Here is a 10,000-nt window from a genome sequence, read left to right as displayed (position 1 = left end):
GGGTAGTATGGCCGTAAGCTGCCAGGACAACTGAAAAGATCTTATTTGAAGGCGACGCAGGCCAAACTAGATCCAGCAAAAAGTGTCAAACAGCGCCCTCTGCTGTCAGGCTAGAGCAGAAACCATAAAAAGCTTACAGCACCTGGTATTCCCAGGCGGTCTCCCATCCAAGTACTAACCAGGCCCGCCCCTGCTTAGCTTCCGAGATCGGACGAGATCGGGCGTTTTCAGGGTAGTATGGCCGTAAGCTGCCAGGTCAACTGAAAAGATCCTATTTGAAGGTGACGCAGGCCAAACTAGACTACAGCAAAAAGTGTCAAACAGCGCCCTCTGCTGTCAGGCAAGAGCAGAAACCATAAAAAGCTTACAGCACCTGGTATTCACAGGCGGTCTCCCATCCAAGTACTAACCAGGCCCGCCCCTGCTTAGCTTCCGAGATCGGGCGTTTTCAGGATAGTATGGCCGTAACCTGCCAGGACAACTGAAAAGATCCTATTTGAAGAAGACGCAGGCCAAACTAGACTCCAGCAAAAAGTGTCAAACAGCGCCCTCTGCTGTCAGGCAAGAGCAGAAACCATAAAAAGCTTACAGCACCTGGTAATCCCAGGCGGTCTCCCATCCAAGTACTAACCAGGACCGCCCCTGCTTAGCTTCCGAGATCGGACGAGATCGGGCGTTTTCAGGGTAGTATGGCCAAAAGCTGCCAAGGCGACTGAAAAGATCCTATTTGAAGGCGACGCAGGACAAACTAGACTCCAGCAAAACATGTCAAACAGCGCCCTCTGCTGTCAGGCAAGAGCAGAAACCATGAAAAGCTTACAGCACCTGGTATTCCCAGGCGGTCTCCCATCCAAGTACTAACCAGGCCTGCCCCTGCTTAGCTTCCGAGATCGGACGAGATCGGGCGTTTTCAGGGTAGTATGGCCGTAAGCTGCCAGGTCAACTGAAAAGATCCTATTTGAAGGTGACGCAGGCCAAACTAGACTACAGCAAAAAATGTCAAACAGCGCCCTCTGCTGTCAGGCAAGAGCAGAAACCATAAAAAGCTTACAGCACCTGGTATTCACAGGCGGTCTCCCATCCAAGTACTAAACAGGCCCGGCCCTGCTTAGCTTCCGAGATCGTACGAGATCGGGCGTTTTCAGGGTAGTATGGCCTAAGCTGCCAGGTCAACTGAAAAGATCCTATTTGAAGGTGACACAGGCCAAACTAGACTACAGCAAAAAGTGTCAAACAGCGCCCTCTGCTGTCAGGCAAGAGCAGAAACCATAAAAAGCTTACAGCACCTGGTATTCACAGGCGGTCTCCCATCCAAGTACTAACCAGGCCCGCCCCTGCTTAGCTTCCGAGATCGGGCGTTTTCAGGGTAGTATGGCCGTAAGCTGCCAGGACAACTGAAAAGATCTTATTTGAAGGCGACGCAGGCCAAACTAGATCAAGCAAAAAGTGTCAAACAGCGCCCTCTGCTGTCAGGCTAGAGCAGAAACCATAAAAAGCTTACAGCACCTGGTATTCCCAGGCGGTCTCCCATCCAAGTACTAACCAGGCCCGCCCCTGCTTAGCTTCCGAGATCGGACGAGATCGGGCGTTTTCAGGGTAGTATAGCCGTAAGCTGCCAGGTCAACTGAAAAGATCCTATTTGAAGGTGACGCAGGCCAAACTAGACTCCAGCAAAACATGTCAAACAGCGCCCTCTGCTGTCAGGCAAGAGCAGAAACCATGAAAAGCTTACAGCACCTGGTATTCCCAGGCGGTCTCCCATCCAAGTACTAACCAGTCCCGCCCCTGCTTAGCTTCCGAGATCGGACGAGATCGGGCGTTTTCAGGGTAGTATGTCCGTAAGCTGCCAGGGCAACTGAAAAGATCCTATTTGAAGGCGACGCAGGCCAAACTAGACTCCAGCAAAAAGTGTCAAACAGCGCCCTCTGCTGTCAGGCAAGAGCAGAAACCATGAAAAGCTTACAGCACCTGGTATTCCCAGGCGGTCTCCCATCCAAGTACTAACCAGGCCCGCCCCTGCTTAGCTTCCGAGATCGGACGAGATCAGGCGTTTTCAGGGTGGTATGGCCGTAAGCTGCCAGGACAACTGAAAAGATCTTATTTGAAGGCGACGCAGGCCAAACTAGATCCAGCAAAAAGTGTCAAACAGCGCCCTCTGCTGTCAGGCTAGAGCAGAAACCATAAAAAGCTTACAGCACCTGGTATTCCCAGGCGGTCTCCCATCCAAGTACTAACCAGGCCCTCCCCTGCTTAGCTTCCGAGATCAGGCGTTTTCAGGGTAGTGTGGCCGTAAGCTGCCAGGGCAACTGTAAAGATCCTATTTGAAGGCGACGCAGGCCAAACTAGACTACAGCAAAAAGTGTCAAACAGCGCCCTCTGCTGTCAGGCAAGAGCAGAAACCATAAAAAGCTTACAGCACCTGGTATTCACAGGCGGTCTCCCATCCAAGTACTAACCAGGCCCGGCCCTGCTTAGCTTCCGAGATCGTACGAGATCGGGCGTTTTCAGGGTAGTATGGCCTAAGCTGCCAGGTCAACTGAAAAGATCCTATTTGAAGGTGACACAGGCCAAACTAGACTACAGCAAAAAGTGTCAAACAGCGCCCTCTGCTGTCAGGCAAGAGCAGAAACCATAAAAAGCTTGCAGCACCTGGTATTCACAGGCGGTCTCCCATCCAAGTACAAACCAGGCCCGCCCCTGCTTAGCTTCCGAGATTGGGCGTTTTCAGGGTAGTATGGCCGAAAGCTGCCAGGACAACTGAAAAGATCTTATTTGAAGGCGACGCAGGCCAAACTAGATCAAGCAAAAAGTGTCAAACAGCGCCCTCTGCTGTCAGGCTAGAGCAGAAACCATAAAAAGCTTACAGCACCTGGTATTCCCAGTCGGTCTCCCATCCAAGTACTAACCAGGCCCGCCCCTGCTTAGCTTCCGAGATCGGACGAGATCGGGCGTTTTCAGGGTAGTATGGCCGTAAGCTGCCAGGTCAACTGAAAAGATCCTATTTGAAGGTGACGCAGGCCAAACTAGACTCCAGCAAAACATGTCAAACAGCGCCCTCTGCTGTCAGGCAAGAGCAGAAACCATGAAAAGCTTACGGCACCTGGTATTCCCAGGCGGTCTCCCATCCAAGTACTAACCAGGCCCGCCCCTGCTTAGCTTCCGAGATCGGACGAGATCGGGCGTTTTCAGGGTAGTATGGCCGTAAGCTGCCACATCAACTGAAAAGATCCTATTTGAAGGCGACGCAGGCCAAACTAGACTCCAGCAAAAAGTGTCAAACAGCGCCCTCTGCTGTCAGGCAAGAGCAGAAACCATAAAAAGCTTACGGCACCTGGTATTCCCAGGCCGTCTCCCATCCAAGTACTAACCAGGCCCGCTCCTGCTTAGCTTCCGAGATCGGACGACATCGGGCGTTTTCAGGGTAGTATGGCCGTAAGCTGCCAGGACAACTGAAAAGATCCTATTTGAAGGCGACGCAGGCCAAACTAGACTCCAGCAAAAAGTGTCAAACAGCGCCCTCTGCTGTCAGGCAAGAGCAGAAACCATAAAAAGCTTACAGCACCTGGTATTCCCAGGCGGTCTCCCATCCAAGTACTAACCAGGCCCACCCCTGCTTAGCTTCCGAGATCGGACGAGATCGGGCGTTTTCAGGGTAGTATGGCCGTAAGCTGCCAGGTCAACTGAAAAGATCTTATTTGAAGGCGACGCAGGCCAAACTAGATCCAGCAAAAAGTGTCAAACAGCGCCCTCTGCTGTCAGGCTAGAGCAGAAACCACAAAAAGCTTACAGCACCTGGTATTCCCAGGCGGTCTCCCATCCAAGTACTAACCAGGCCCGCCCCTGCTTAGCTTCCGAGATCGGACGAGATCGGGCGTTTTCAGGGTAGTATGGCCGCAAGCTGCCAGGACAACTGAAAAGATCTTATTTGAAGGCGACGCAGGCCAAACTAGATCCAGCAAAAAGTGTCAAACAGCGCCCTCTGCTGTCAGGCTAGAGCAGAAACCATAAAAAGCTTACAGCACCTGGTATTCCCAGGCGGTCTCCCATCCAAGTACTAACCAGGCCCGCCCCTGCTTAGCTTCCGAGATCGGACGAGATCGGGCGTTTTCAGGGTAGTGTGGCCGTAAGCTGCCAGGTCAACTGAAAAGATCCTATTTGAAGGTGACGCAGGCCAAACTAGACTACAGCAAAAAGTGTCAAACAGCGCCCTCTGCTGTCAGGCAAGAGCAGAAACCATAAAAAGCTTACAGCACCTGGTATTCACAGGCGGTCTCCCATCCAAGTACTAACCAGGCCCGACCCTGCTTAGCTTCCGAGATCGGGCGTTTTCAGGATAGTATGGCCGTAAGCTGCCAGGACAACTGAAAAGATCCTATTTGAAGAAGACGCAGGCCAAACTAGACTCCAGCAAAAAGTGTCAAACAGCGCCCTCTGCTGTCAGGCAAGAGCAGAAACCATAAAAAGCTTACAGCACCTGGTAATCCCAGGCGGTCTCCCATCCAAGTACTAACCAGGACCGCCCCTGCTTAGCTTCCGAGATCGGACGAGATCGGGCGTTTTCAGGGTAGTATGGCCAAAAGCTGCCAAGGCAACTGAAAAGATCCTATTTGAAGGCGACGCAGGACAAACTAGACTCCAGCAAAACATGTCAAACAGCGCCCTCTGCTGTCAGGCAAGAGCAGAAACCATGAAAAGCTTACAGCACCTGGTATTCTCAGGCGGTCTCCCATCCAAGTACTAACCAGGCCTGCCCCTGCTTAGCTTCCGAGATCGGACGAGATCGGGCGTTTTCAGGGTAGTATGGCCGTAAGCTGCCAGGTCAACTGAAAAGATCCTATTTGAAGGTGACGCAGGCCAAACTAGACTACAGCAAAAAGTGTCAAACAGCGCCCTCTGCTGTCAGGCAAGAGCAGAAACCATAAAAAGCTTACAGCACCTGGTATTCACAGGCGGTCTCCCATCCAAGTACTAACCATGCCCGGCCCTGCTTAGCTTCCGAGATCGTACGAGATCGGGCGTTTTCAGGGTAGTATGGCCTAAGCTGCCAGGTCAACTGAAAAGATCCTATTTGAAGGTGACACAGGCCAAACTAGACTACAGCAAAAAGTGTCAAACAGCGCCCTCTGCTGTCAGGCAAGAGCAGAAACCATAAAAAGCTTACAGCACCTGGTATTCACAGGCGGTCTCCCATCCAAGTACTAACCAGGCCCGCCCCTGCTTAGCTTCCGAGATCGGGCGTTTTCAGGGTAGTATGGCCGTAAGCTGCCAGGACAACTGAAAAGATCCTATTTGAAGAAGACGCAGGCCAAACTAGACTCCAGCAAAAAGTGTCAAACAGCGCCCTCTGCTGTCAGGCAAGAGCAGAAACCATAAAAAGCTTACAGCACCTGGTAATCCCAGGCGGTCTCCCATCCAAGTACTAACCAGGACCGCCCCTGCTTAGCTTCCGAGATCGGACGAGATCGGGCGTTTTCAGGGTAGTATGGCCGTAAGCTGCCAGGTCAACTGAAAAGATCCTATTTGAAGGTGACGCAGGCCAAACTAGACTACAGCAAAAAGTGTCAAACAGCGCCCTCTGCTGTCAGGCAAGAGCAGAAACCATAAAAAGCTTACAGCACCTGGTATTCACAGGCGGTCTCCCATCCAAGTACTAACCAGGCCCGGCCCTGCTTAGCTTCCGAGATCGTACGAGATCGGGCGTTTTCAGGGTAGTATGGCCTAAGCTGCCAGGTCAACTGAAAAGATCCTATTTGAAGGTGACACAGGCCAAACTAGACTACAGCAAAAAGTGTCAAACAGCGCCCTCTGCTGTCAGGCAAGAGCAGAAACCATAAAAAGCTTACAGCACCTGGTATTCACAGGCGGTCTCCCATCCAAGTACAAACCAGGCCCGCCCCTGCTTAGCTTCCGAGATTGGGCGTTTTCAGGGTAGTATGGCAGAAAGCTGCCAGGACAACTGAAAAGATCTTATTTGAAGGCGACGCAGGCCAAACTAGATCAAGCAAAAAGTGTCAAACAGCGCCCTCTGCTGTCAGGCTAGAGCAGAAACCATAAAAAGCTTACAGCACCTGGTATTCCCAGGCGGTCTCCCATCCAAGTACTAACCAGGCCCGCCCCTGCTTAGCTTCCGAGATCGGGCGTTTTCAGGGTAGTATGGCCGTAATCTGCCAGGTCAACTGAAAAGATCCTATTTGAAGGTGACGCAGGCCAAACTAGACTCCAGCAAAACATGTCAAACAGCGCCCTCTGCTGTCAGGCAAGAGCAGAAACCATGAAAAGCTTACGGCACCTGGTATTCCCAGGCGGTCTCCCATCCAAGTACTAACCAGGCCCGCCCCTGCTTAGCTTCCGAGATCGGACGAGATCGGGCGTTTTCAGGGTAGTATGGCCGTAAGCTGCCACATCAACTGAAAAGATCCTATTTGAAGGTGACGCAGGCCAAACGAGACTCCAGCAAAAAGTGTCAAACAGCGCCCTCTGCTGTCAGGCAAGAGCAGAAACCATAAAAAGCTTACGGCACCTGGTATTCCCAGGCGGTCTCCCATCCAAGTACTAACCAGGCCCGCCCCTGCTTAGCTTCCGAGATCGGACGAGATCGGGCGTTTTCAGGGTAGTATGGCCGTAAGCTGCCAGGACAACTGAAAAGATCCTATTTGAAGGCGACGCAGGCCAAACTAGACTCCAGCAAAAAGTGTCAAACAGCGCCCTCTGCTGTCAGGCAAGAGCAGAAACCATAAAAAGCTTACAGCACCTGGTATTCCCAGGCGGTCTCCCATCCAAGTACTAACCAGGCCCGCCCCTGCTTAGCTTCCGAGATCGGACGAGATCAGGCGTTTTCAGGGTGGTATGGCCGTAAGCTGCCAGGACAACTGAAAAGATCTTATTTGAAGGCGACGCAGGCCAAACTAGATCCAGCAAAAAGTGTCAAACAGCGCCCTCTGCTGTCAGGCTAGAGCAGAAACCATAAAAAGCTTACAGCACCTGGTATTCCCAGGCGGTCTCCCATCCAAGTACTAACCAGGCCCTCCCCTGCTTAGCTTCCGAGATCAGGCGTTTTCAGGGTAGTGTGGCCGTAAGCTACCAGGGCAACTGTAAAGATCCTATTTGAAGGCGACGCAGGCCAAACTAGACTACAGCAAAAAGTGTCAAACAGCGCCCTCTGCTGTCAGGCAAGAGCAGAAACCATAAAAAGCTTACAGCACCTGGTATTCACAGGCGGTCTCCCATCCAAGTACTAACCAGGCCCGGCCCTGCTTAGCTTCCGAGATCGTACGAGATCGGGCGTTTTCAGGGTAGTATGGCCTAAGCTGCCAGGTCAACTGAAAAGATCCTATTTGAAGGTGACACAGGCCAAACTAGACTACAGCAAAAAGTGTCAAACAGCGCCCTCTGCTGTCAGGCAAGAGCAGAAACCATAAAAAGCTTGCAGCACCTGGTATTCACAGGCGGTCTCCCATCCAAGTACAAACCAGGCCCGCCCCTGCTTAGCTTCCGAGATTGGGCGTTTTCAGGGTAGTATGGCCGAAAGCTGCCAGGACAACTGAAAAGATCTTATTTGAAGGCGACGCAGGCCAAACTAGATCAAGCAAAAAGTGTCAAACAGCGCCCTCTGCTGTCAGGCTAGAGCAGAAACCATAAAAAGCTTACAGCACCTGGTATTCCCAGTCGGTCTCCCATCCAAGTACTAACCAGGCCCGCCCCTGCTTAGCTTCCGAGATCGGACGAGATCGGGCGTTTTCAGGGTAGTATGGCCGTAAGCTGCCAGGTCAACTGAAAAGATCCTATTTGAAGGTGACGCAGGCCAAACTAGACTCCAGCAAAACATGTCAAACAGCGCCCTCTGCTGTCAGGCAAGAGCAGAAACCATGAAAAGCTTACGGCACCTGGTATTCCCAGGCGGTCTCCCATCCAAGTACTAACCAGGCCCGCCCCTGCTTAGCTTCCGAGATCGGACGAGATCGGGCGTTTTCAGGGTAGTATGGCCGTAAGCTGCCACATCAACTGAAAAGATCCTATTTGAAGGCGACGCAGGCCAAACTAGACTCCAGCAAAAAGTGTCAAACAGCGCCCTCTGCTGTCAGGCAAGAGCAGAAACCATAAAAAGCTTACGGCACCTGGTATTCCCAGGCGGTCTCCCATCCAAGTACTAACCAGGCCCGCTCCTGCTTAGCTTCCGAGATCGGACGACATCGGGCGTTTTCAGGGTAGTATGGCCGTAAGCTGCCAGGACAACTGAAAAGATCCTATTTGAAGGCGACGCAGGCCAAACTAGACTCCAGCAAAAAGTGTCAAACAGCGCCCTCTGCTGTCAGGCAAGAGCAGAAACCATAAAAAGCTTACAGCACCTGGTATTCCCAGGCGGTCTCCCATCCAAGTACTAACCAGGCCCACCCCTGCTTAGCTTCCGAGATCGGACGAGATCGGGCGTTTTCAGGGTAGTATGGCCGTAAGCTGCCAGGTCAACTGAAAAGATCTTATTTGAAGGCGACGCAGGCCAAACTAGATCCAGCAAAAAGTGTCAAACAGCGCCCTCTGCTGTCAGGCTAGAGCAGAAACCACAAAAAGCTTACAGCACCTGGTATTCCCAGGCGGTCTCCCATCCAAGTACTAACCAGGCCCGCCCCTGCTTAGCTTCCGAGATCGGACGAGATCGGGCGTTTTCAGGGTAGTATGGCCGCAAGCTGCCAGGACAACTGAAAAGATCTTATTTGAAGGCGACGCAGGCCAAACTAGATCCAGCAAAAAGTGTCAAACAGCGCCCTCTGCTGTCAGGCTAGAGCAGAAACCATAAAAAGCTTACAGCACCTGGTATTCCCAGGCGGTCTCCCATCCAAGTACTAACCAGGCCCGCCCCTGCTTAGCTTCCGAGATCGGACGAGATCGGGCGTTTTCAGGGTAGTGTGGCCGTAAGCTGCCAGGTCAACTGAAAAGATCCTATTTGAAGGTGACGCAGGCCAAACTAGACTACAGCAAAAAGTGTCAAACAGCGCCCTCTGCTGTCAGGCAAGAGCAGAAACCATAAAAAGCTTACAGCACCTGGTATTCACAGGCGGTCTCCCATCCAAGTACTAACCAGGCCCGACCCTGCTTAGCTTCCGAGATCGGGCGTTTTCAGGATAGTATGGCCGTAAGCTGCCAGGACAACTGAAAAGATCCTATTTGAAGAAGACGCAGGCCAAACTAGACTCCAGCAAAAAGTGTCAAACAGCGCCCTCTGCTGTCAGGCAAGAGCAGAAACCATAAAAAGCTTACAGCACCTGGTAATCCCAGGCGGTCTCCCATCCAAGTACTAACCAGGACCGCCCCTGCTTAGCTTCCGAGATCGGACGAGATCGGGCGTTTTCAGGGTAGTATGGCCAAAAGCTGCCAAGGCAACTGAAAAGATCCTATTTGAAGGCGACGCAGGACAAACTAGACTCCAGCAAAACATGTCAAACAGCGCCCTCTGCTGTCAGGCAAGAGCAGAAACCATGAAAAGCTTACAGCACCTGGTATTCTCAGGCGGTCTCCCATCCAAGTACTAACCAGGCCTGCCCCTGCTTAGCTTCCGAGATCGGACGAGATCGGGCGTTTTCAGGGTAGTATGGCCGTAAGCTGCCAGGTCAACTGAAAAGATCCTATTTGAAGGTGACGCAGGCCAAACTAGACTACAGCAAAAAGTGTCAAACAGCGCCCTCTGCTGTCAGGCAAGAGCAGAAACCATAAAAAGCTTACAGCACCTGGTATTCACAGGCGGTCTCCCATCCAAGTACTAACCATGCCCGGCCCTGCTTAGCTTCCGAGATCGTACGAGATCGGGCGTTTTCAGGGTAGTATGGCCTAAGCTGCCAGGTCAACTGAAAAGATCCTATTTGAAGGTGACACAGGCCAAACTAGACTACAGCAAAAAGTGTCAAACAGCGCCCTCTGCTGTCAGGCAAGAGCAGAAACCATAAAAAGCTTACAGCACCTGGTATTCACAGGCGGTCTCCCATCCAAGTACTAACCAGGCCCGCCCCTG

The 10,000-nt window shown here is 52.1% G+C and overlaps 30 non-coding genes and 15 pseudogenes across 30 annotated transcripts in view; all 45 read right to left on the bottom strand.

The window, feature by feature from the left end:
* Positions 1–19, bottom strand: part of LOC131114899 (5S ribosomal RNA) — a 119-nt gene extending 100 nt beyond the window's left edge. Inside the window, exon 1 of the ribosomal RNA XR_009122196.1 lies at positions 1–19. This exon is cut by the window's left edge and continues 100 nt beyond it. This is a non-coding gene — a ribosomal RNA (5S ribosomal RNA).
* Positions 20–130: 111 nt separating this feature from the next.
* LOC131114898 (5S ribosomal RNA) lies at positions 131–249 on the bottom strand. Its single transcript, XR_009122195.1, has one exon. It is a non-coding gene; the product is annotated as a 5S ribosomal RNA (ribosomal RNA).
* Positions 250–361: 112 nt separating this feature from the next.
* Positions 362–470, bottom strand: LOC131113851 (5S ribosomal RNA; annotated as a pseudogene).
* Positions 471–582: 112 nt separating this feature from the next.
* On the bottom strand, positions 583–701 carry LOC131118960 (5S ribosomal RNA). The gene has a single exon (XR_009126099.1). It is a non-coding gene; the product is annotated as a 5S ribosomal RNA (ribosomal RNA).
* Positions 702–813: 112 nt separating this feature from the next.
* On the bottom strand, positions 814–932 carry LOC131115179 (5S ribosomal RNA). The gene has a single exon (XR_009122465.1). It is a non-coding gene; the product is annotated as a 5S ribosomal RNA (ribosomal RNA).
* A 112-nt stretch (positions 933–1,044) lies between these two features.
* Positions 1,045–1,162, bottom strand: LOC131111647 (5S ribosomal RNA). The gene has a single exon (XR_009121310.1). It is a non-coding gene; the product is annotated as a 5S ribosomal RNA (ribosomal RNA).
* Positions 1,163–1,274: 112 nt separating this feature from the next.
* Positions 1,275–1,383, bottom strand: LOC131112306 (5S ribosomal RNA; annotated as a pseudogene).
* A 111-nt stretch (positions 1,384–1,494) lies between these two features.
* Positions 1,495–1,613, bottom strand: LOC131115524 (5S ribosomal RNA). The gene has a single exon (XR_009122802.1). It is a non-coding gene; the product is annotated as a 5S ribosomal RNA (ribosomal RNA).
* A 112-nt stretch (positions 1,614–1,725) lies between these two features.
* LOC131118456 (5S ribosomal RNA) lies at positions 1,726–1,844 on the bottom strand. Its single transcript, XR_009125630.1, has one exon. It is a non-coding gene; the product is annotated as a 5S ribosomal RNA (ribosomal RNA).
* Positions 1,845–1,956: 112 nt separating this feature from the next.
* Positions 1,957–2,075, bottom strand: LOC131113827 (5S ribosomal RNA). Its single transcript, XR_009121537.1, has one exon. It is a non-coding gene; the product is annotated as a 5S ribosomal RNA (ribosomal RNA).
* A 111-nt stretch (positions 2,076–2,186) lies between these two features.
* Positions 2,187–2,295, bottom strand: LOC131112842 (5S ribosomal RNA; annotated as a pseudogene).
* A 112-nt stretch (positions 2,296–2,407) lies between these two features.
* Positions 2,408–2,525, bottom strand: LOC131119161 (5S ribosomal RNA). Its single transcript, XR_009126288.1, has one exon. It is a non-coding gene; the product is annotated as a 5S ribosomal RNA (ribosomal RNA).
* Positions 2,526–2,637: 112 nt separating this feature from the next.
* Positions 2,638–2,746, bottom strand: LOC131114196 (5S ribosomal RNA; annotated as a pseudogene).
* Positions 2,747–2,857: 111 nt separating this feature from the next.
* LOC131115729 (5S ribosomal RNA) lies at positions 2,858–2,976 on the bottom strand. Its single transcript, XR_009123001.1, has one exon. It is a non-coding gene; the product is annotated as a 5S ribosomal RNA (ribosomal RNA).
* A 112-nt stretch (positions 2,977–3,088) lies between these two features.
* Positions 3,089–3,207, bottom strand: LOC131117681 (5S ribosomal RNA). Its single transcript, XR_009124892.1, has one exon. It is a non-coding gene; the product is annotated as a 5S ribosomal RNA (ribosomal RNA).
* A 112-nt stretch (positions 3,208–3,319) lies between these two features.
* On the bottom strand, positions 3,320–3,438 carry LOC131111651 (5S ribosomal RNA; annotated as a pseudogene).
* A 112-nt stretch (positions 3,439–3,550) lies between these two features.
* LOC131115817 (5S ribosomal RNA) lies at positions 3,551–3,669 on the bottom strand. Its single transcript, XR_009123086.1, has one exon. It is a non-coding gene; the product is annotated as a 5S ribosomal RNA (ribosomal RNA).
* Positions 3,670–3,780: 111 nt separating this feature from the next.
* LOC131115561 (5S ribosomal RNA) lies at positions 3,781–3,899 on the bottom strand. Its single transcript, XR_009122840.1, has one exon. It is a non-coding gene; the product is annotated as a 5S ribosomal RNA (ribosomal RNA).
* A 111-nt stretch (positions 3,900–4,010) lies between these two features.
* On the bottom strand, positions 4,011–4,129 carry LOC131115868 (5S ribosomal RNA). Its single transcript, XR_009123137.1, has one exon. It is a non-coding gene; the product is annotated as a 5S ribosomal RNA (ribosomal RNA).
* A 112-nt stretch (positions 4,130–4,241) lies between these two features.
* On the bottom strand, positions 4,242–4,350 carry LOC131112121 (5S ribosomal RNA; annotated as a pseudogene).
* A 112-nt stretch (positions 4,351–4,462) lies between these two features.
* On the bottom strand, positions 4,463–4,581 carry LOC131118958 (5S ribosomal RNA). Its single transcript, XR_009126097.1, has one exon. It is a non-coding gene; the product is annotated as a 5S ribosomal RNA (ribosomal RNA).
* A 112-nt stretch (positions 4,582–4,693) lies between these two features.
* On the bottom strand, positions 4,694–4,812 carry LOC131118519 (5S ribosomal RNA). The gene has a single exon (XR_009125700.1). It is a non-coding gene; the product is annotated as a 5S ribosomal RNA (ribosomal RNA).
* Positions 4,813–4,924: 112 nt separating this feature from the next.
* LOC131112148 (5S ribosomal RNA) lies at positions 4,925–5,042 on the bottom strand (annotated as a pseudogene).
* Positions 5,043–5,154: 112 nt separating this feature from the next.
* LOC131112305 (5S ribosomal RNA) lies at positions 5,155–5,263 on the bottom strand (annotated as a pseudogene).
* Positions 5,264–5,375: 112 nt separating this feature from the next.
* LOC131118275 (5S ribosomal RNA) lies at positions 5,376–5,494 on the bottom strand. Its single transcript, XR_009125440.1, has one exon. It is a non-coding gene; the product is annotated as a 5S ribosomal RNA (ribosomal RNA).
* A 112-nt stretch (positions 5,495–5,606) lies between these two features.
* Positions 5,607–5,724, bottom strand: LOC131119159 (5S ribosomal RNA). The gene has a single exon (XR_009126287.1). It is a non-coding gene; the product is annotated as a 5S ribosomal RNA (ribosomal RNA).
* Positions 5,725–5,836: 112 nt separating this feature from the next.
* LOC131114229 (5S ribosomal RNA) lies at positions 5,837–5,945 on the bottom strand (annotated as a pseudogene).
* Positions 5,946–6,056: 111 nt separating this feature from the next.
* On the bottom strand, positions 6,057–6,165 carry LOC131112624 (5S ribosomal RNA; annotated as a pseudogene).
* A 112-nt stretch (positions 6,166–6,277) lies between these two features.
* LOC131117670 (5S ribosomal RNA) lies at positions 6,278–6,396 on the bottom strand. Its single transcript, XR_009124881.1, has one exon. It is a non-coding gene; the product is annotated as a 5S ribosomal RNA (ribosomal RNA).
* Positions 6,397–6,508: 112 nt separating this feature from the next.
* On the bottom strand, positions 6,509–6,627 carry LOC131117659 (5S ribosomal RNA). The gene has a single exon (XR_009124870.1). It is a non-coding gene; the product is annotated as a 5S ribosomal RNA (ribosomal RNA).
* A 112-nt stretch (positions 6,628–6,739) lies between these two features.
* LOC131113816 (5S ribosomal RNA) lies at positions 6,740–6,858 on the bottom strand. Its single transcript, XR_009121536.1, has one exon. It is a non-coding gene; the product is annotated as a 5S ribosomal RNA (ribosomal RNA).
* Positions 6,859–6,969: 111 nt separating this feature from the next.
* Positions 6,970–7,078, bottom strand: LOC131112840 (5S ribosomal RNA; annotated as a pseudogene).
* A 112-nt stretch (positions 7,079–7,190) lies between these two features.
* On the bottom strand, positions 7,191–7,308 carry LOC131119158 (5S ribosomal RNA). The gene has a single exon (XR_009126286.1). It is a non-coding gene; the product is annotated as a 5S ribosomal RNA (ribosomal RNA).
* A 112-nt stretch (positions 7,309–7,420) lies between these two features.
* Positions 7,421–7,529, bottom strand: LOC131114195 (5S ribosomal RNA; annotated as a pseudogene).
* Positions 7,530–7,640: 111 nt separating this feature from the next.
* LOC131115728 (5S ribosomal RNA) lies at positions 7,641–7,759 on the bottom strand. Its single transcript, XR_009123000.1, has one exon. It is a non-coding gene; the product is annotated as a 5S ribosomal RNA (ribosomal RNA).
* Positions 7,760–7,871: 112 nt separating this feature from the next.
* LOC131117648 (5S ribosomal RNA) lies at positions 7,872–7,990 on the bottom strand. The gene has a single exon (XR_009124859.1). It is a non-coding gene; the product is annotated as a 5S ribosomal RNA (ribosomal RNA).
* Positions 7,991–8,102: 112 nt separating this feature from the next.
* LOC131118480 (5S ribosomal RNA) lies at positions 8,103–8,221 on the bottom strand. Its single transcript, XR_009125659.1, has one exon. It is a non-coding gene; the product is annotated as a 5S ribosomal RNA (ribosomal RNA).
* A 112-nt stretch (positions 8,222–8,333) lies between these two features.
* Positions 8,334–8,452, bottom strand: LOC131115805 (5S ribosomal RNA). The gene has a single exon (XR_009123074.1). It is a non-coding gene; the product is annotated as a 5S ribosomal RNA (ribosomal RNA).
* A 111-nt stretch (positions 8,453–8,563) lies between these two features.
* Positions 8,564–8,682, bottom strand: LOC131115560 (5S ribosomal RNA). Its single transcript, XR_009122839.1, has one exon. It is a non-coding gene; the product is annotated as a 5S ribosomal RNA (ribosomal RNA).
* Positions 8,683–8,793: 111 nt separating this feature from the next.
* On the bottom strand, positions 8,794–8,912 carry LOC131115867 (5S ribosomal RNA). The gene has a single exon (XR_009123136.1). It is a non-coding gene; the product is annotated as a 5S ribosomal RNA (ribosomal RNA).
* A 112-nt stretch (positions 8,913–9,024) lies between these two features.
* On the bottom strand, positions 9,025–9,133 carry LOC131112120 (5S ribosomal RNA; annotated as a pseudogene).
* Positions 9,134–9,245: 112 nt separating this feature from the next.
* On the bottom strand, positions 9,246–9,364 carry LOC131118957 (5S ribosomal RNA). Its single transcript, XR_009126096.1, has one exon. It is a non-coding gene; the product is annotated as a 5S ribosomal RNA (ribosomal RNA).
* Positions 9,365–9,476: 112 nt separating this feature from the next.
* On the bottom strand, positions 9,477–9,595 carry LOC131118508 (5S ribosomal RNA). The gene has a single exon (XR_009125689.1). It is a non-coding gene; the product is annotated as a 5S ribosomal RNA (ribosomal RNA).
* A 112-nt stretch (positions 9,596–9,707) lies between these two features.
* LOC131112147 (5S ribosomal RNA) lies at positions 9,708–9,825 on the bottom strand (annotated as a pseudogene).
* A 112-nt stretch (positions 9,826–9,937) lies between these two features.
* Positions 9,938–10,000, bottom strand: part of LOC131112304 (5S ribosomal RNA) — a 109-nt pseudogene continuing 46 nt past the window's right edge.

The sequence above is a fragment of the Doryrhamphus excisus genome, unplaced genomic scaffold (genome assembly GCF_030265055.1).
Source record: "Doryrhamphus excisus isolate RoL2022-K1 unplaced genomic scaffold, RoL_Dexc_1.0 HiC_scaffold_25, whole genome shotgun sequence".
Classification (NCBI taxonomy): Eukaryota; Metazoa; Chordata; class Actinopteri; order Syngnathiformes; family Syngnathidae; genus Doryrhamphus; species Doryrhamphus excisus.
The sequence above is the reverse complement of the archived record's forward strand: the minus strand, read 5'-3'. Positions and strand labels throughout refer to the sequence as shown.